At 45.4% G+C, this 20,614-nt stretch overlaps 1 pseudogene; it reads left to right on the top strand.

Moving 5' to 3' along the window:
• Nucleotides 1-16,550: 16,550 nt before the first annotated feature.
• Nucleotides 16,551-20,528, top strand: LOC136520089 (protein IQ-DOMAIN 9-like; annotated as a pseudogene).
• Nucleotides 20,529-20,614: the final 86 nt, after the last annotated feature.

The raw sequence follows: 20,614 nt of genomic DNA, 5'->3' as shown, positions 1-20,614 counted from the left end.
TAGCCGATAAGACCCTAGTTGGGTAACCTCTTTGATGACATAAGGCCCTCCTAGGGGGAGGAGAGCTTGTGCAACCCTTTGGTTTTTTGCTTTCTACGGAGAACAAGATCGCCGATAGCAAATGAACGACCTTTGATGTTGCGGTTGTAGTATCTCCGTAAGCCTTCAAGGTATTTGGCTGTGCAGATGCAGGTGATCAGGCATTCTTCCTCGGTCTTGTCGATGTCCTCTGTCCGAATAGCCACAGCTTGCTCTTCATCATAATGTTCCACCCTAGGTGCTCGAAAGGCAATGTCCACTGGTAGTATGGCTTCAGAGCCATAGACCAAGAAATATGGAGACACACCGGTGCTGCGACTAGCTTGAGTGCACAGTCCCTAGACCACAGCTGGTAGCTCTTTGAGCCATCTACCCAAATGCTTTTCTTCTTTCTGATATAGCCTCTTTTTGAGGGCGTCAAGGATTATGTCGTTTGCCCATTTGACCTGGCCGTTGGCTCTAGGATGGGCAACATAGATGTATTTGATGGAGATGCATCAGTCTACACAGAAGTCTAAAAAATGATGACCAGTAAATGTAGTTTCGAGATCGATGATAATGCTGTTCGAGAGACCAAATCTATGGATGATATCTTCAAAGAGCTCGACTGCTTTCTTTGCAGTGGTCGAAACAAGCGGTTTCTATTCGATCCACTTGGAGAACTTGTTAATGGTGATGTACATGTACCAAAAACCACCTAGTGCTAGCTTGAAGGGCCCGATCATATCCAGTCACCAGCATGCAAAGGGCCAGGAGGCTAGGCTGGTCTGTAGTTCTTGTGCCAACATGTGTATTTGCTTGGCAAAAAATTAGCATCCTTCACAACGTTGGATGAGGTCTTCAGCATCGGCAATGGCCATGGGCCAGTAAAAACTAGCTCAGAAAGCTTTGCCGACCAGGTTTCTCGAGGCCACGTGGTTGTCGTAGGAACCAGAGTGAATTTCGAGAAGTAGTTTCACTCCCTCTTCTTGGGTGATGCATTTCAGCAGTATCCCTTCCTTGGCACTTTTCCTCATCAAGTTGCCATCCACCAGCACGTAATGCTTGCTTCGATGGATTAGACATTCGGTTTCAGTCTTGTTGGTGGGCACTTTGGTGCTGGTGAGGTACTTGATGAACTATTCCCTCCAATCAGCGTCCGATGAAGGTACTATAAGTACCAGTTGCTTGGCGAGGGGGATTTCTTCCACTTCCTTCTCTTCCTTGATAGACGACGTAAAGAGGTCTTGAATGAAGACCCCTAGCAGAATTGCGGCACGAGAGGAGCCTATCTTGGATAGGTGGTCGGCGAGTTGATTTTGATCTCGTACCATGTGGTGGTACTCGATACCATAGAACTTTCCTTCAAGCTTCTTGATTTTTGTGCAATATGCATCCATCTTCTCACTGGAGCAGGACCAGTCTTTGTTGAGCTAATTGACAACCAGCACGGAGTCCCCGTATACCATGAGGCATTTGACGCTAAGCTCAACGGCTATACAAAGTCCGTGGAGACACACTTCGTATTCGGTGGCGTTGTTGGAGGCTAGAAAATGTATTCGGAGAACGTATCGGAGCTTATCCTTGGTTGGCATAATAAGTAGAATGTCCGCACCAACACCATTGATGTTGAGGGCACCGTAATAAATAGAATCACCTAGTGCTCAGGGCAAGTAGCGGCGATGGGCTCATGGATCTCGGTCCACTTAGCGACGAAATCAACGAGCGCCTGTGACTTGATGGTAGGCTTGCTTCTGAATTTGATGGAGTAAGTGCTGAGCTCGATAGCCCACTTGATGATACAGCCATTGGCCTCTTTGTTGTGGAGAATGTCCCCTAGAGGGAACTCGGTAACCACAGCGATCTTGTAATACTCGAAGTAATGACGGAGCTTGCATGACATGATTAGAATAGCATATAGCAGTTTTTGAACTTGAGGATAATGAGTTTTGGGCTCGTTAAGGACATCACTGATGAAGTAGGATGGATGTTGCACCTTATAGGCATGCTCGGCCTCCTTGCATTCGATGACGATAGCTATGCTAACGACACGAGAAGTGGCGGCGATGTAGATCAGTAGAGTTTCATCTAGTCAAGGCACTGTCATGATCGGAGGCTTTGTTAAAAACAACTTGAGCTACTCAAAAGTTGTATCTGTCTCCTTTGACCAGGAAAAATGCTTTGAGGCCTTGAGGAGTTTGAAGAACAGTAATCCCTTTTCACCAAGGCGCGATATGAAGGGGCTTAGAGCAGCCATGTAGCCTATAAGCTTCTATATGTCCTTTACGCAGGTCGAACGTTTCATGTTGGTGATAGCGGAGACCTTGTTGGGATTGGGTTCAATGTCACGGGCACTGATGATGTAGCCCAGGAGTATTCTGGGTAGAACCCCAAAGATGCACTTTGAAGGGTTGAGCTTCCATCGGTACCTTTTTAGGTTGGCAAACGTTTCTTCGAGATCAGCGATGAGATTATTAGTGGTCTTGGACTTGACAACCACATCGTCGATGTAAGCTACGACATTGTGGCCTATCTGTTATTCAAGGCACATCTAGATGGCCCTTTGGTTGGTCACCCTGGCATTCTTGAGTCCAAAGGACATGGTGGTATAGCAGTATGCACTGAAAGGTGTGATGAATGACATCTTGATCTAGTCTTCTTCCTTGAGGGAGATCTGGTGATAGCCAGACTAACAGTCGAGGAAGGGGAGTAGTTCACAGCCGGCGGTGGAGTCTACAACCTCGTCTATCCGAGGCAGACTGAAGGGGTCTTTAGGGCAGTGTTTGTTAAGATCAGTGTAATCAATGCACATTCTCCATTCTTTATTCTTTTTTTGAATGAGAACAAGGTTTGCTAACCACTCAGGATGATACACTTCTTTTATGAATCTGGTAGCTAGGAGCTATTTTATTTCTACCCTAATTGCCTCCTTCTTGTCTGGTGCGAATCAACGGAGTTTTTGCTTGATCAGTTTGGCGGTCGGTGATACATTCAAGGAGTGCTCAATCTTCTCCCATGGTACCCCCGGCATGTCTGCATGTTTCCAAGCAAACACATCAGCATTGGCATGTAGGAAGGAGACAAGCGCTCTTTCCTATTTGGGGTTGAGGTGAGCCCTAATCTTTACTATCTTGGAGGGGTCATCGAGGCTGAGGCTGACTTCCTTGGTTTCTCTAGACTTGGTGGAGGCACGAGGAGGCTCCAGCGATGGGATCTCCATGTCGTCGGCGAGCACCGTCTTGGCATCGGTGACCACACTAGCCATCTAGATGGAGAGGTCGGTGGCTTTAGCGAGGGCGAGACTCTCTATCTCGCAAGCATAGGCGATGGAGAGGTTGGCCTGTAGGGCCAGGACTCCTATAGGTGAAGGCATCTTCAGCACTAGATAAGCATAGTGCGGTACAGCCATGAACTTGGCCAGAGCTGGCCGACCAAGTATGGTTTGGTAGGCGCTGTTGAAGTCGGCGACATAGAAGTTGATGTGCTCGACACGATAGTTGCTTGCCGTGTCAAACTGTACTGGTAGGGTAATCTCTCCAAGCGGTTTGGATGCCCTACCAGGTACCACACCCCAAAAGGAGGAGTCAGAGGGTGTGAGATCTGTTATCCTGAGGCCCAGCTCCTTTAGGGCTTTGGCGAAGAGGAGGTTCAAAGCGCTCTCACCGTCGATGACATTTGCATCAAGGATGAGGGGGAAATGCCCTATATAGGGGATGTCCACCCACTGGTCAGCCCTGCTGAAGGGTGATGGGGACCTTGGACCAAGGGTGATAGCTGCGGTTGGCGGTGGCATCTTTCGCATTGACGGCGAGCACCCAGTGGGCGACGAGCTTCCGTTCTCTTCTGCTCTCGATGCAGGCAAGGCCCCCAAAGATGGTGGCGACCACCTTGTCGTGATCCTAGAAGGCATTGTTATTGCCTATAGGTGGTTGGTGGCCTCCAATGCCACCGTTGTTGTCGTCGTTTGGTTTTTTGGCCTAGAATGCCTTAGCCAAGCCGAGGCATTCCTTCATCTTATGCTTGGTGTTCTTGTGCAGAGGGCATGGGCCATTGAGGATCTTCTTGTATTGCTCATCATAGTTGCACTTGGCGTGAGGTTCATCTACGGTGTCGATGATATGGTCTAGTCGGGGGTGACGATATTGACCAGACTTTGATCCTTCTGGCCGATCACGACCTCTATCCCAATGATGACTGCAGTCGTCATAGCGGCGGTCACTGTGGCACCGGTCGTCGGGGCGATCATCGCTGCGACAAGTTGGGTGATTAGTGCTCGCATCCTTGTTGAAGTGCACCTCAGCTTCCTCGGCATCGGCATACTGGTTGGCGATCATAATCATCTCACCAATCCCTGTTGGCGGCTTGCGGTTGAACTTGGAGCAGACACCACGGTGATGGAGTCCTCATACGAAGGCGGTGATGACCTCAGCTTCTGTGATGTTAGATATAGAATTCCTCATCTCAAAAAAGCGTCTGATGTAGCTATGGAGAAGCTCGGACGGCTTCTGGTAGATTCGATTCAGATCATGCTTGGTGCCCGGCTGAGTACACGTAGCCATGTAGTTGTCGGTGAAGACCTTTTTCAGCTCTTCCTAGGATCCGATGGAGTCCGAGGCAAGGCTTGTGAACTAGTTCATGGCGGTTGGTGTGAGGATGATGAAAAGATAGTATGTCATGACACTTGTATCTCCTTCGGTGGTGTGCACAGCAGTGGTGTAAGCCTATAGTCACTATGTGGGGTTCATCCTCCCCTTGTAGGGCTCGACCCTAGTGATTTTGAAACCACGGGAACACTAGAGTGTTCGGAGTGCCCTCGTGAAAGCTAAGGGCTCTTCGGGGTTTTCGGTGTCATGATCTATAGTGTTGCTGATGTTTAGCGGCTCAAGAGCTGAGTTCGGGTAACTGTACTCTTGCTTGTACTCTTGGTGGTGGCATACTTCTTCTTCATGGTGACCGAAGCGGCGCTCGTCGATATGTCATCATGCATCTCAAAGATTATTGAGGTGCACCAGGATGTCCTGGTCGACCTCCTAGTCGTGTTGGCGAAGGTGTTCGGTGCAGTTGCCCCTAGCTCCCCTTAGAGGGTTTGCCTATCGTCGTGGTCCTAGTCGGTGAAGCGACTTGGGCAGCGATTGGATCTCAGCGCAGTTGATCGGCGAATCGAGCTTGTGGAGTATGAAGGTCTCTGATCCTAGCGGATCTCATTGACCTAGCAGTGCACCGCTTTAAGCATGGTGGTGACCTCTGGTGTCTACGGGAGCTGAGCGAGCTCATTGGTGGCCACGGCTAGGTTGGCGCTTAGGGTCTTGTAGACATCGTGTCCATCAACATGGACAAATTTGTCATCGAGGTTGCAGTGGAGTTGGCGTGGCCTTCCTTGCGAGTCAAGTTGAGCCTCGGCCATCGTAAGGGCAGCCTCATTCGCTTGGCGCTGAGCATGGTTGGTGTTCCTATTGACACGGGCGACGCGGTCCTCCTCGGTTTCCCCTTCCCATGGGGGGCTATCGATGCTGATGTTGAAGATTGCGCCACCCCAGAAAGGAGGGAGAGGAAGTTGTTCGACGATGGTCTCGGCGACAGTCTCCATAGAGCCTTGGGACTCAGAGTCTGGATTCTCTTCCAAGATGGTTTGGAGGGATGCCTTGGGGCATTATCCAATGTGCAACATGTTGATGATCGGCGGAGGCTGATCAGCGATCTGGTCAGTGGGAGGTTGGACATCTTCAACCTGGTCGGTGAACTTGCCCTTTAGGGCATCTTGGTAGGTGGCGGTGACGCTGGTGAGCCCAAAGGGTAAGGCCATAACCCCTAGAGCTTCCCGAGTAGCCTCTGATAGATCTAGATCGAAGGGTGGTCGGCACTGAACTAGGGTGGTCAGAGCCAATTCTATGATGGAGAGGCAATCGGCGAGCTTCTGGCCGACCTGATCGATGGATGCGATCAGATCATTGTTGTTGATTTGCCTCCTCTGGTAGCAAGGAAGCGGATGGTGAGTTGTTGATGAAGGCGACCTCAGAGGTGGTTCTGAGATCAGATCTACAGTCGTAGGTGTTGGAGTGATCAACGCATAATCGATCTACACTAGCTCGATGAGCTCTCTGACGCTATCAGCATTGATGATCCATGAGATTGATCCGACCGTGAAGATCTAGTCAGGCTGTGGGAGGAACGAAGAGCCTGCGGAATGTACCATCTTGTTCGATATAGAAACAATACGCACACCCCTACCTGGCACACCAACTGTCGATAGAATATCATTGGCAGTCCTCTGAGGGGTATCCCACTAAGGTAGATTGATTGGTAGAGATGTGTGTAATCAAGAACAAGAAGGCAACAGAGACACATGAGTTAGATAGGTTCAGGCCATCAGTATGACATAATACCCTACTCATGTGGTCTATTGGATTGTATTGGCTATTGTATGATATTGCATGAGTTTGGAGGGGGTCCTTGCCCGCCTTATATAGTTCAGGGGGCATGGTTATAAGTCGGTTAGATCTAAGAGATAACCGAAAAGTAAAAACAGATTATAGGAATCATGGGATCATACGTATCCTAATAGATCTCGTAGTATCTTCAGGATATCTTCTCGGTGTCTTGCGGGAGACGCCGAGCAACGTCGTGCCCCACAAGGCTTCATCTTGTGGGCTAGACTGCCCCTAGGGGCACAGCCCATGTGGTATCTAGGGTTGTACCCCCCACATAACTTCTCTTATAACCCTCTTAGCTTCATCCTTGAAAACTGTAAGCACGTCTAACGGGACTTAAGGTAGATGGACGTAATAAATCCAGCGAAGTAAATAAAATGCACATTCCAATGGTCTTATACGGGTACATCATACAGGCATTCACTCTCCACTTCTCAACACATCATTAACCTTCCCTTCGATCGGACGATCTCAACAACTATGAACGAACAACAACGGTAAGAGTACAATACCGGAGAACAGCAACAAAAACACTACTACTATGGGTACAGCATCCCAAGGCAACTAATCTACTCTGGACCATGCATCTTCATTCCTAGCCTTGGTGGATTCTTCTACCGCCCTAGCTATGGATCTGCATCTTCTCTTGGCAATGGCTGAGTGAGAGGAATCAAGGGCTCTACTTCTGACACTTCTGAGGATGGGGGTGCTGGTGGTACTGCCGCACCAGCTCTCCTTCTTTCTGGCAGGTGGATAGGGATTCCCTCCACAATCAAGGGATCCTGCCATTTAGTAGCCAGCGTCCTCCGCTTGGCCCTAGTGACAAGATAGGCTTTTCCCAACTGATGGGCATGCCGATCTTCAGCCTTCTTCAGAGCTTCTGACATGGCAATCTTCTGACTCTCAGCGACAGGCCACACTAGCATGCGCCTTGGCCAGCTGCACCTGGAGCATCCTGGAGAAGATCTCGGCTTCCTCGGCTCGATGAAGGCACGTCCTCATCTCCAAGGCTTGCCGGTCATACTGCTCATCCATAACAAGCAGATACGTGGTCAAGTGCACCACTATTGGACTATTTTCTTATGCATCCCGCCCTTGCAAAGCCTCCATGTGAGCCCTCCATGCCCGTCGATTCTTGTCCAAAGGTGGAAAGAACCTCATGGGGGTATGGGCAATGGGCTCCTCATAGATCTGGCAAAGGTACCACAAGGCTTTGTGGGCCACAACCTGGTAGGTGTCGACAAAGTGAAACCCAGTTGCAGTCACATTCCAGGCTTCAGTGAGGTCGAGGAACTCTTCACTCTTCCCAATATAGACGGTAACCTCACACCGCTCGGGGACATGCTTCTCATACTCATGGCCCTCATAATCGGGACGATCTTTGACTCCGAGCTTTTGCAGGGTGGCATGCAGCATTCTGGGAAAACCCTCAACGTTCAAGCAGTAGCTACTAACCCAGGCTCCCGCCATCCCTAGCGGTGGTGGTGAGGATGGACTCAGCGAAAAGCTTGCTCAAAGAAAAGCTAAACGAGCTAAGGTGCGTTGAGTGGTGCTATTAAGGGCTAAGCCCGGACCTGCTTATAAAAGCAAAGCGGCCAATGGTCCTAGCGCGATCCACCAGGTTCCTGCGCTGTATCTCTATGAATGAATCGACCAAATTCTTTGTGAGTTCGAGGCGAGCGATGTCCGAGGCCATTATTGACTAGTACGACTGCAGGGCAAGGGTCCGACCAGAGCATAGAAAAGGGGTACGGGGAGACATAGGTCACGTTAGATGTGAACCATGGGCGAACGCGGAGCACGAAGCCACAGTGCAGAAATAACTCCAGAATAGGATGAGTCAGTCGTGCACAAAACGACACGCGTGACACCTATGGATTGCGTATCTGCAAGCAATACGGGCAATACAATACACAAACAGGATATGCATTAATGCACGTCCTATACGTTCTTCCACCATTGCCAATATATAGGGCAACTGTTCTCAAATTTTTGGCACATCGTTCTCTCCATGTAGCTAGTCGATACTATCGGACTATGCTCGGGGTTAGCGTACCTACAGAAAAATTTATTAAGCCTACCTAAGTCAGCAGAGTGTCATCTATCCTGGATACATAACCATAGTAATAGGGCTACTTATCTAACTTCGCAGTTGAACGCCCTAACTTTTTGCAAAAATAGGTTGTCAAATTTTAGTTTAGAAAAGGATCTTGAAGCTTTATTTCCTCATTTACACTCTGATACCACCTGTGGCAGAACCGCCTAATCTAACGTCTTCTAGTAGTACTTGTCTTCCATTAGACACTAAGTACTCAAGGGGAACACCAATTTATGCAGTTCCATCAGGCACACCCCAAGGGAGAATCCAAAAATCCGCATTTTTTCATCAGGATCATAAATCAGATAATAAAGCTTATATCATTATTAACCATTTCTTACATCATTTTAATACAGCATCAGAGTATAATATTTATTATTTATAATAGCGGAATATGATCATGTTATCAGAGTTATGAACAATTTAATTTAACAACAAAATATAAACATGTGGTTAGAATTACAGCGGAAATAAATATCTATTCATGACTTGGTAAAGCATCAATATATAAACTATGACAACAAATTATAAAACTTTCATTTATAAAAATATTTAGTGAGAGTTATAAATAAAGACTGATCGTAGCGTAAGGAATCCTCTCTGAGCCCACCAGGAGGAGTCCACACACAAGGGTCAGCTCTAGCATCCACCTGTCACCTGCAACAGGAGAAAATAAAACCCTAAATACTCAATTGTACTTAGCAAGACTTATCCGACAGGAGGAAAGAAAAGACTCCAAGGATATGCAAGGCTATCTGGCTTGTGGGTTTATTGCATCCGCAGAAAACATTACTAAGCGTGCGTTCTTATATACGATTTTTATTAGCAGTCGCATTAGTTCATTAACCAACCATTCTATGTAAGCACATGCGCTACTTTATTAGCATCTAGCATACACATATGTTACAAGTGTATGTTTCAAATATTTCAATTGTTTGAAATGTATGTTGCAAATGTTTTTTTTTTGGTGTTGCATATGTTGCAATGGATATACACGTATGTTGTAAGTGTACGTTTCAAATGTTTTAGCTGTTTCAAACGTATGTTGCAAGTGTTTTATCTAGATATTGCACTGGCTATACATGCATGTTACAAATGTATGTTTCAACTGTTTCAAACGTATGTTGTAAGTGTTTTATCCAGTGTTTTCCTAAACGCTAAACGGTAAACAGTCGGTCACCTACCATTTAGCCATTATTCGGGCAAAACGTCCCATTAAACGGGCTAAACGGGTGATTAAACGGGGTAAACGGGTAATTAAACGGAAACGGCGCACCACCGTGTAGCGTTTACACGGTGTTTAAATGGGCTAAACGACCGTTTAGGCGAACAGTGGCTTTATCTGAATTGCATATGTTGCAGTGGCGATACACATATGTTGCAAGCGTATGTTTATAAATATTTCATTTGTTTTGGACATATATTGTAGCAAATGCTTTATGTTGTAAGTGTTGCATAACCAGGCATGGGAGGTGGACGCAGACGGAGGTGGTCCTCTCCTGCATGCGGAAGTGAAGTGGGCACGGCGGACCCCACATGCATGCGCAGGCGCATGCGTACCGTAGTAGCAGGCGGGGCCAGGGTGGCAGGTGTGGAACAGCGTGTCGGTTGGCGGGGCAGGAGCTGCATACATGTGTTGTGGGGCCCGCCCAAGCAAAGTGGGAGGCGGAGGCGTCGTGCACTATGCTGTTTGCTGTTGCATGCAGAGGGAGCGCGTTAGGCGTGTGGGTGGGCAGTAGGCGTAGGCATCTGGACGGATGCCATGTCCGGACGTCCGAGCGCTAGTCTTTCTATGTGAAAAATCCTTTTTACTCGGTGGAATGTTTTTTCATGAAATAAATAAAACATTTTCACGACTAAACAAGCGTACCATGTTCTATCAGAAGCAAAATGTTTGCGAACTAAGCATAACTTAGCTATTTAGATTCGTTGTGGCAAAGCCTACTCACCACCACCAAATAAAGTTCAAGTACTTGTCATTAGCGTGAGTGCTTATATTTTTCTAGATTTATTTTAGGATTTAACGACATTATTTTTTCAATAATAAAGTCATCACATGCGTGTCACTGATAACTTAGTGAAGGAAAAAGGGATGAGAGAGAGAGGAGATGGATCATAGCGGGCACCATATCTGAGGGACTAATAAGGGTAACATCATCATATGCGCAGCATGTTACACGGGCACTTGCCAAAACTTTTGAAGACTTATTAAACCTCATGTGGCATAATTAACAAGTTTAAGGTGGCAAAAGATGTATTTATGAGTATTGGGACCTAAATGAGAATGTGTGACAAGTTCAAAGACCGCTAATGAATTTTATTTATTGACCTCACATGTGAAGGCCACATCATTGCATAGCTATTAAGTATGCCACGTGGACGATTTAATGCAAATACTGAATTTTTTGACCTCACGTGGTATAACTAGACTAAGGGCTTGTTTGATATAAGAGCTAATTACTACTGGCTAGCTAAAAAAATTAGCTCAGTGCATCTAAATAGGAGGACTAATAGACGAGCTAAATTTTAGCTAAGTCTCCAACTAGTTATTTTTCAACTAGCTAGCCAACCTCAGCTAACTTGAGTTAATGTTTAACCTAACCAAAAACTAGGCTAGCTCATCCCAACAAGCTCTAAGGTGCATTTTAAGAGTATCGGGTATGGATAAAAATTTAGGATAAATTCAAGAGCTGCCGATCAATCAAATTTACTCCAGTGAAATTTATTCAAAGGAAAAGGTATTCAGTGGTTGACGCGTAGGTGCGCGATGCATGCGTATATGGCAGTAATGGCACGCATTGCTCATAGCTCTGTGAACTGTGATGCGTGTTCGTGTTCGTTTCGTATTCGTTTTTGTGCCCTTCCCAAATCCCAATGATGTGCGTGCAAAAAGGTGTGATTTCTTGATTGGCGGCCCAGCCCGTAAAATCGAGTGGCGAAAGCATTGGGCCTGGCCGGCCCAATGGAAAATTTGTCCAAAAAGGGGGAGAAAAGGATGGCTCTGGCAATAGGCAGAAAAGTAGTAGTACAGGACGCTTGGTTCTTGGGACAAAAATGGAAAAAAAAAATCCCTTGTGTCTCAAAAAAGGAGAAAACTATCTCAAAAGGATAAATCAAATAAAAAATGTAACCTGTGTTTTTTTTGTAGCGTTATGTTGAACAGTGACAATTAAGCTATATGGGAGTGTTCGGCTGGTCATTTCAGCTAGCTTATTTGCTGACTTATAAGTCATAGTACAGTATTTTTCTCTCTAAAAAAATCAGTCATACAAATCAGACTGACGGTCAACGCAGCCGACAACCAAGGCCCAGTTTAGTTGCCGAAAATTTTGGCAAAACGACATTGTAGCATTTTCGTTGTTATTTGGCAATTAGTGTCCAATCATAGTCTAATTAGGCTTAAAATATTCGTCTCGTAGATTTCGTCTAAACTATGTAATCAGTTTTATTTTTTATTTATATTTAATGCTTCATGCATATATCAAAGATTCAATGTGACGAGAAATCTTAAAAAAATTTGGCGTTTTGGAGGGAACTAAACATGCCCCAACCTAAAAGAAAATATGGCCGACAAAATCTGTAGTTCTGTACCCAGCCTAGTACGCGCTCAACTGTCGCATTATGTATACCTACTATTATTTTCGCAGCGGAATCTTGCACTACTCAACAGCCACCTATTTTCATTTGCATATGATCCATACGGCAATATCATTCATGTAGTACACCGATCGCTTCCTAACAATTCCAGTGATTGCTCTCGTGCAAGAAATATCTTGGATTCTTAATTAATCTCGCCACCCCATTTCCTGAATCCTGATTCGTTCTCGTTCTTCAGAGCGGCCGCGTCGTTGTCCACATGATTGGAGGCAACCGCTGCTGCGTCTGCACGAACACGGCCTATTAATAATTTCCAGCTGATCCCATCATCCAAATTCGCCGTTTACCAGCTGCGCGAACCACAGTCGATCGGTTATACCAGTCGAATGTAATCATGCTCGATCACGACCTCTGCTCCAGGTTCGTTTCAATTTTTTTGCTGTTAATTAAGGCTCGTTTGGCTTACTCCATATTCAGCTTCTTTTTTCAGCCGGAACAGTGTTTTTCTCTCGCAACAATTCAGTCAGAACAGTATTTTTCAGTCAAATTTTAACCAGCCGAACGGGGCCTAATTGTAGCAGTTGGGTTACTAAACGCTCAATTATTATGAAAATTTCCGGCTAAAATACCACGCTTTAGTATTATTATAGGCATCTCTCTCTTCTGCTTGTTTTGTCTTTCCCTTATGTCAAATGTCATTAGTCCCTCTTTTTACAGTCGAGAACCCAAACCGTGGCAGCCGGCAGTCGCCGTCGCCGATGAGAACTGACATCGTCCATGGCCAGCTGGACGCCTGGACCGGAGAGCCGCGGAGACTCGCCCGGCGCTCGGGGAGGCCGCCGGTGCTGGGGAAATCCGTGCGGCCGCAAGGCAACTTCCCCGCGACCTGCTACTGGTAAGTCTCGACAAAAGCTAACACCTGCTCGAGTTTTTTTTTTTTTTTTTTTGAGATGTTTGGAAGGGAATTCGGTGCAGTTTCAGGTTGGTGATTTCCTGGGGCATCAGATCATGAGGTTTATTTAACCATTTAATTTACTACGCTGTCGAAAAATGTCATGATGCAGGGTTCCTTAAAAACCAACAACTTCATGAAGCTGCCTTCAGACTACGTAGTTGCTCGTCAATTATAAATCTAGCTAAAGCGATAGATTTATCATACAAGTACTAGTGCAATCATACAACAAGCTAATAGTTGTACTGAGCTTCCCATGAAACTTGCTATTGCAAGGACGGAGGAAAAACGTGACCTGCGGCCGGATGATGTTGATGTTGCTGCAAGTTTCTCCTCCTTATTGAACATAATTGACTAATTGTCTATCAGTTCGATCGTATAGCATGCAGTTGCACGAGGTAACTAATCAACAAGAAAAAACTGAAGAGCTAGTTCAGACGAAAATACGTTAGCCACGTCAAAGTTTGTCATCCAATTTATTGTTCGGCGAGCTCTTTACGCTGTAAAGGGATAGCCTGAAAAATCTACACTTAAAATAGAACCAACTTTTCACCTCAAAGATTGGAGGACTCAACCTGAAATTTGCCAGTTTCCAGGGGGCAATTTCAAAACATACGCTTGTCTAGCGACCAATCTGACAGGTGCACGGTTCAATTTGGCGTAGCCACTACGGCACTGTCGGTTCCAATCCAACGTGGCCATCACTCGAACAGTTGAGATGACATGGCATGCTCTGACACGGGGCAAATATCATCAGTTCATCACTAAACATACCTTAACAGCCTTCAGACTACATACGTAGTTGCCCGTCAATTATAGATCTAGCTAAAGCGATAGATTTATCATTGAAGTAGAAGTACTAGTGCAATCATACAACACAGGCTAATAGTTATACTGAACTTCCCATGCATGGAATTTGCTAATGCAAGGACGGAGGAAAAACGCGTGACCTCCGGATGATGTTGATATTGCTGTTGCTGTAAGTTTCTCCTCCTTGTTAAACTTATTAATTCTGGGTTCCCCATAATAATTATGTCCCATCCCTTTAGCTAATTTTGCTCTTAATTAAGGATCATTTAAGTCAGATTTCTTTGTTATTGGGATAGTTAAATTCTTTAGGATCCATCCCCCAAAGGAACCGGACATGAGAATTTTTCATCATCGGGCTCGAGCAAGAATGAAAGAAATAAGACCGTGGAGGATCTAGATAGAATAAGGTATATAATGACTCAATGACTCAAGGTAAGAAAAGCTTTATCAATTTATCTTTTCCGAAGTTGCGCCTATAACTACTCATTGAAAAGAATCCTATTCTTATGCTTAAATGCTCAATATCCAAGTGGGCTTACAAATTTGATCATGATCAATTACTTTGTGGATTGTCTCTTGATTAGTTGGTGTTTATCCCCTTATCAGTTCGTATATCATGCAGCTGCACGAGGTAACTAATCAACAAGGAAAAAGTGAAAAAAGAGCCAGTTCAGACCAAAATACTCTTATGCTAACAAGTAATAACGTCAAAGTTTGCCATCCGATTCATTGTTCGGCCAACTCTTTGTACGGTAAATAATGGGATAGCCTGAAATATCTACATTCAAAATAGCACCAACTTTTCATCCTCAAAAATTGGAGGACTCAACCTAAAATTTCCCGTTCTCAGGGGCCAATTTGAAATATACGCCTGTCTAGCGACCAATCTCCAATCTGACAGCTGCACGGCTCAATTTGGCATTGCCACAATGCCACTACGGCACTGCCCCTTCCAACGTGGCGTGGCCATCACTTGAGCAGCTGAGATGACATGGCACGCGCTTACACCCGCAGGTGTCATCACTAAACATATCGTTCTATCTTTAAAAGAAAACGTCGTAGTACTTCTCATACATTAATAGTTAACCAATGCACCAATTGATTCTTTTATTTGTTGATGGCCTGCACTGCACGAGTTGCTCTCATCTGTACCCGCCTTTTTCAGCTGCTGAGGTATCATTTTTCCGAAGCTGCTGATGACACATCATGCGCACATCAACCAGACGGTCGCATTACCTTGCATTGCACTCATCACCATCGCTCGCTCGTCACCACCATAATTGTACAAAGACATGCCGATCTCGACGTGCTGTCTCTCCACGACAGTACACACAAACAACCAACCCCCTCCTGCATTGCATTTGCATGGCTTCAGTTTAGCATAACCTATGGCGCCTATTGTCGTCTCGTCTGGAGAGGACAAAAACGGGCGGTTTCCTGCAGGAAGGAAAGCGTGTAGTAGGCTGCAGCAAGAGCAAGGCATCGGCAGACGTGCGGCCAATCACCGATTCACCGGCGGACCAGGCGCGCGGGGGCGCGAATGGATGGATCTCCCGGCCTGCGAGTGATTAGCTCCCGCGTCGCTGTTGGTGTAGGCTGTGAGGCAGGGGAAGGGAACAACACCAGCGCACCAACCGTTGTAGACTAGCCCAGCCAGCCCAACGTGCTCGTCGCGTCCCTCTTCCTTTTTTTCGGCAGCTTCTCCAGGGGATTTCAGAGCAGAGCTACCCCGGCCGCCGTGTTGCGTAGGCTAAAGGGGTTGATACATTCGCAGCTGGAGGGCGGAGCTGGTCAAGTCACCGCGCCCGGACAGCAATGGTCGTCAGGGAAAAGGGCGGTGTTGTTTTATTGCTGTGTATATACTGTAGACTGCTTCAGTCTTCAGATTCAGAACAGGAAGAAAAAATGGTCCATTTCTACTCCTGGAGACCAGAACTACGACATGTGTGTTGCGGTCGGTTGCATTGTTGCAACCTCTGAAGGATGGCCGATCACAGTCTTGACTGCAAGTCTGATCTGCACTGCACCAAGTGATACGCCAAAAATGCTCCACCTCTGTCCTCTGATCTCGAACGCAAATGACATATGCTCTGCTGTAGTGGTGCGGTGGTGCCTCTGAAGATGGTCCAGCAGAGTCTTGAAATGCAAATGCAAATGCAAATGCCCATCCTAAACCTGGGAGAGCTTCAAGATTGCCCGCTGGTGACAGTCACACCACTGGCTATTAGCTTAGAGTTGCTGTTCACCATTCACCAACCAGGAGATGAGAAGTACTGCCAGGACCATTACCTGCCAAATAGTACCTCTATTATTGCTCACACTTCCCTTTTAACTCGACAGTTTCTGAGGTTTCTTCACATGAGTGAACAATACTGCTAAAAAAACAACTGCAGTCTGCAAGCCTGATGCTCTGCCCTGCCCTGCCCAAGTGGGTCATTAAGGAGAAGTCAAGGAGAAGCTGCCTGCTGTCCCCATTTTTTTACTGTCAAAAAAGTTGCCACTAACACTGCAATCACGCAGTAATTGAATTGAAAGTCAGCAAGTCAGTGGGTCAGTGGCCGAGGAGGGGGGGAGCCACGAGTAAATAAAGAAAGTAACGTGGGAGCAATTGGACAAGGGACTTGATCTGGACCTATATCTAACTCCAGCCCTGCACCTTTCCACCTTCCCTCCCACCTCCCTCCCTCTCCGAAAGCTGGAGTGGAAGGAGATCCATTGCTTCCGATGGGTGCCTCCCGTCTCTGACCTCCGACCTCTGCTGCCTTCTCCCCCTACCTGACAGCTACTCCTGATCGGATTCAGGCTAGGTCACAGCCCTCCTCTGAAACTCAGGTACTTAGTTTCTGCTCCTCTGTTACCTGGTCCTGGGCTTCCCTCCCTTCTTGGTCTGGTTCTGCTCTGGGTTTACGAGGGGTGCCTGCTTTCTCTGTCCTCCGATGGATGAACAGAGGATTCGATGAGCAGTCATGGGATTTTTCCCCCTGGGTTTGGTCTTCTTGGTCAGGTTAGAAGGAGAAAGCCCCGACCTTTCTTGCAGTAACCTTACCAGTTCTGAATGATTTCAGAGGGTTCTTTTAGTTTCGTTTTATTATTACTCATCTTGTTCTATTTATCTTGGGTATCCATTCTTGTTCAATTTGACGAAGTACCTGTCTGAATACGGTTTTCTAGAGACGGTCACCAAAAGAAAGTTCATTGTCTCATGGTTACTAGTAAATTTTCTCGTAGATATTCAGAATCAGAAATACTATGACTGCTTGTTTACTTCAACAGGTTTTTGCTTTTTTTTACTCTATCAGAGTTTCAGAGAGATTCAGAACGAGGCTCTAAACTTGCTTCATCTGTAATTATTTTCTGCGCCGTGATCAACGCATGTTGCACCATCACGTGGAGTCATTATTCTTTTGCAATTTTTTTAAACAACACATACTAGCTAATCTATTCCCCTTCGTTTTCCTTGTGATCTAAGCAAGTGGACCTGAATACGAATTGATCTCTGCGGTGCAACCCCGTTGAAGACATGGGGTCTGGGGACTGGTTCAAGACGATCATCAGCAAGAAAAAATCGAAACGGGCAAAGTCAAAGCACGCAAAGGTACACTCCATCATCCTCCTTTCTTTCTTTGCTAGCCTCCAGAAAGAAAAAAAAAAGCCTTTCTAACCCATTTCCAAGCCCCTCCTGTCCTGGATGTCCTGTACACCAGCTTGCCTTGCATGCCTTCCAAGCAACCTGAAAAGTGATGCCATTCATTCCATTCCATCATTAGGAATGGCCAGGACAAGTGGACATACTATCATCTGAGCAACTAGGTGTGCTGTTGCTGTGCTTGTGCTAATCATAATTAGAAAGTTGGCTGTAAGGAAAGCTTGGTTTGTTGGTAGCAATAATGGAAGGTTACTGATGCTGGCTTGTTAGAGTTAGGTGCTACCTTCAGGATAAGACCTTTCTGCATATATGGACGCACTTGGTTGCTCCTAATTGGGCCCATTAAGCGACAACAGGAAATCATAAATCGTCTACTTGGATAATGACTAATTGTCTAATTGTATATGCTAAATATCAAAGAGTTCTTTTTCCTTGAGTTCTTTTTGCCATAGCCCATAGCTGCTTGTTTTCTCTGGTGTTGCTTTAGGATGTGATCTGGCATTTGACAACGTTTTCTGTTTGATTCAGTTGCTGAAATTCTGTAAGGTGTGTTATCTTCAAGTCTCACTTTTGAATTTGAATCGGACATTTGGAATAATTTGACTATGGAATCGATCTGTGCTGACATTTCGAATTCATCTGCCATGACACTTCTTCCTGCATAAATATTTAGAGATCTGTAAGGAAAACCTGATTTGTTGGTGGGAGTAATGGGAGTTTACTGATGCTGACTTGTAGAACAGTGTGTTAATTAGACTTAGGTGCTACCTTCAGGACAAAATCCTCTGCGGATCTGGAACATCAATGGTTGCTGCTAACTGGGCTCATCAGCCCATCAACAAACAGCAGGAAATCTGAATTTTTTACTTGGGTAATGATTAATTAATTAAATGTGCTAAATATGTTTTTTTCTTTGAGTAGTTGAGTTGTTTACTAGTTATGTCACGGCTTCTTGTTTTCTTCTGCATTGCTTTATGTGATCTGCATGGCACGTATAAGAACCCGTGTTTATTATTTATTAGGAACCTCCACAGTTTTTGTTTGATTCAGATACCAAAGTTCACTGAGAGTTGTTATGTTCACTCTCATTTTTTCACTTGGACTGGCTAGCCAAAGTAATTTGACAACTGAACTGATCCTTCATGACTATTTCCACCCATATCAATATCAGAGGTCGGATGACCTAATGAAACTTTACTAGTCCTAATTGACAGGAGGTGTATTTTTGGTTTATGGGGTTTTCAAGTACCTAAGAATTATATGCACCCATAACTAAATTGACTAACGAATATTTTTCAAATGCGTGTGAGAGAATACTGTACCAATGATTATTAACTTCCAACCGTTTTCATATATTTCTTTTTACTAATGAAGCTCGCTGGTCAAGTAACAAATGGAGGCAACCAGACAAATCAGAAGTTAAACGGCCCTTCTTCCAGTAGTGACGACCATGAAGACAATGCAGCACTAGAGGAATGGGCTGCTACTCGCATTCAGAATGCGTTTCGGAAATACAGGGTAACATGAATCATGGATGATATGGATTGCACTACCGCTACATTGACTACTGAATTGAGATATTTTACAAACAAATTGTTTACCTTTTTTAATACTGCTCATCACTTACATGCAGGCAAGGAAGACCCTGCGTTGTCTCAGGGGAGTGAAAAGATTGCGTGTTGTCGGTCAGGCGAATCCGGTTAAGAAGCAGACTGCTGCCACGCTGAGTTACATACAGTCTTGGAACAAGTTGCAGTCAGAGATAAGAAACCGGCGTGCTTTCATGGTCACCGAAGGACGCAACAGGAAGAAGAAGCAGGAGAACCAAATGAAACTTGAGGCAAAACTCCATAATTTGCAGGTTAGTTTTAAGTTTGAAGCCCAAGAGAAACTAATTATTTTTATCTGATGACATTGCATTTTTTGTGTGTGTTTCCATCTTTTATTAGGTTGAATGGAATGGAGGTTCGGATACTATGGATGAAATACTTGCTAGGATACAACAATCGGGAAGAAGCAGCAGTGAAGCGTGAGCGAGCCATGGCGTACGCGTTCAACCATCAGGTTTATTATACTCACTAATTCTGATGTTGTAACTCATTCTATTATAGAAATCCACATCTAAGGTTCAAATTAATATATAATAGTCAATTTTCATTTAAAATGTAGACACAATCATAATTTGTTCAAGAGAATATCAGCATTATGAGTGCACTAACAGTGTGAAGACAACGACATACTTTACCCTTTGGCAGTGGAGAGCAAGGTCTGCTACAAGTCTAGGAAACTTCAGCTATGAAGTCGGCAAGGGTGGCTGGGGCTGGAGCTGGATGGACCGCTGGATCGCAGCACGACCATGGGAGCCACGATCCTTGGTCCACCCTGAGAACCCAAAGAAAGCACAGGCAAAGAAGGAGAACAGCACAAACCCATCAGCTCTCAAGCTGCAAGGCTCTATTACCCTAAGCAACAATATCAATGACCGGAAAGCCCCTAAAAAGAAGCCATTGCCTTCATCTTCTCCTACTGATCAGAAGAAACCATCACCGTCGCCTTCTTCTGATCAGAAGAAACCAGTACCGAAGGAGCAGAGAGCAAAGGCAGCTGGTACTCCTCCACAACCAAAGGCCAAGGATATGAAGGGGAAGCCAAGAAAAAAAGCCGCAACAGAAAGTGGCTCCTTCGGTCAGCGCATGAAGCTTGCTGCTGCGAAAATGGTTACTGATCATGTAAGATACATCTTGTGAAGTTATCTCGTGTTCATCACTCATACTTGTATGTCTTCGTTTTTGTTTTACGGTGATATGGGACGAGGAGTGTCCAATCTAGAATGTGCTTGGTTTGAGCGATTGCGCACATACAACATATCTGATGAGAATTGTTTTGGTTAGGACTAGGATCTCTGTTATTCATTGTTGTGCTGTTGTAATAAGACTTGCCTGGCTATCTGCTTGAATGGAAGGTCTTGTTGGAACAAAATGTAAGCTCGTTCTCTGTCCATAACATCAGGTTCAAATGGCAAAAGTCATATGTATATTTGATAAGTTATTTATTCCATCCAGATT

This window comes from Miscanthus floridulus, chromosome 18 (assembly GCF_019320115.1).
Source record: "Miscanthus floridulus cultivar M001 chromosome 18, ASM1932011v1, whole genome shotgun sequence".
Taxonomy (NCBI): Eukaryota; Viridiplantae; Streptophyta; class Magnoliopsida; order Poales; family Poaceae; genus Miscanthus; species Miscanthus floridulus.
The sequence above is the reverse complement of the archived record's forward strand: the minus strand, read 5'-3'. Positions and strand labels throughout refer to the sequence as shown.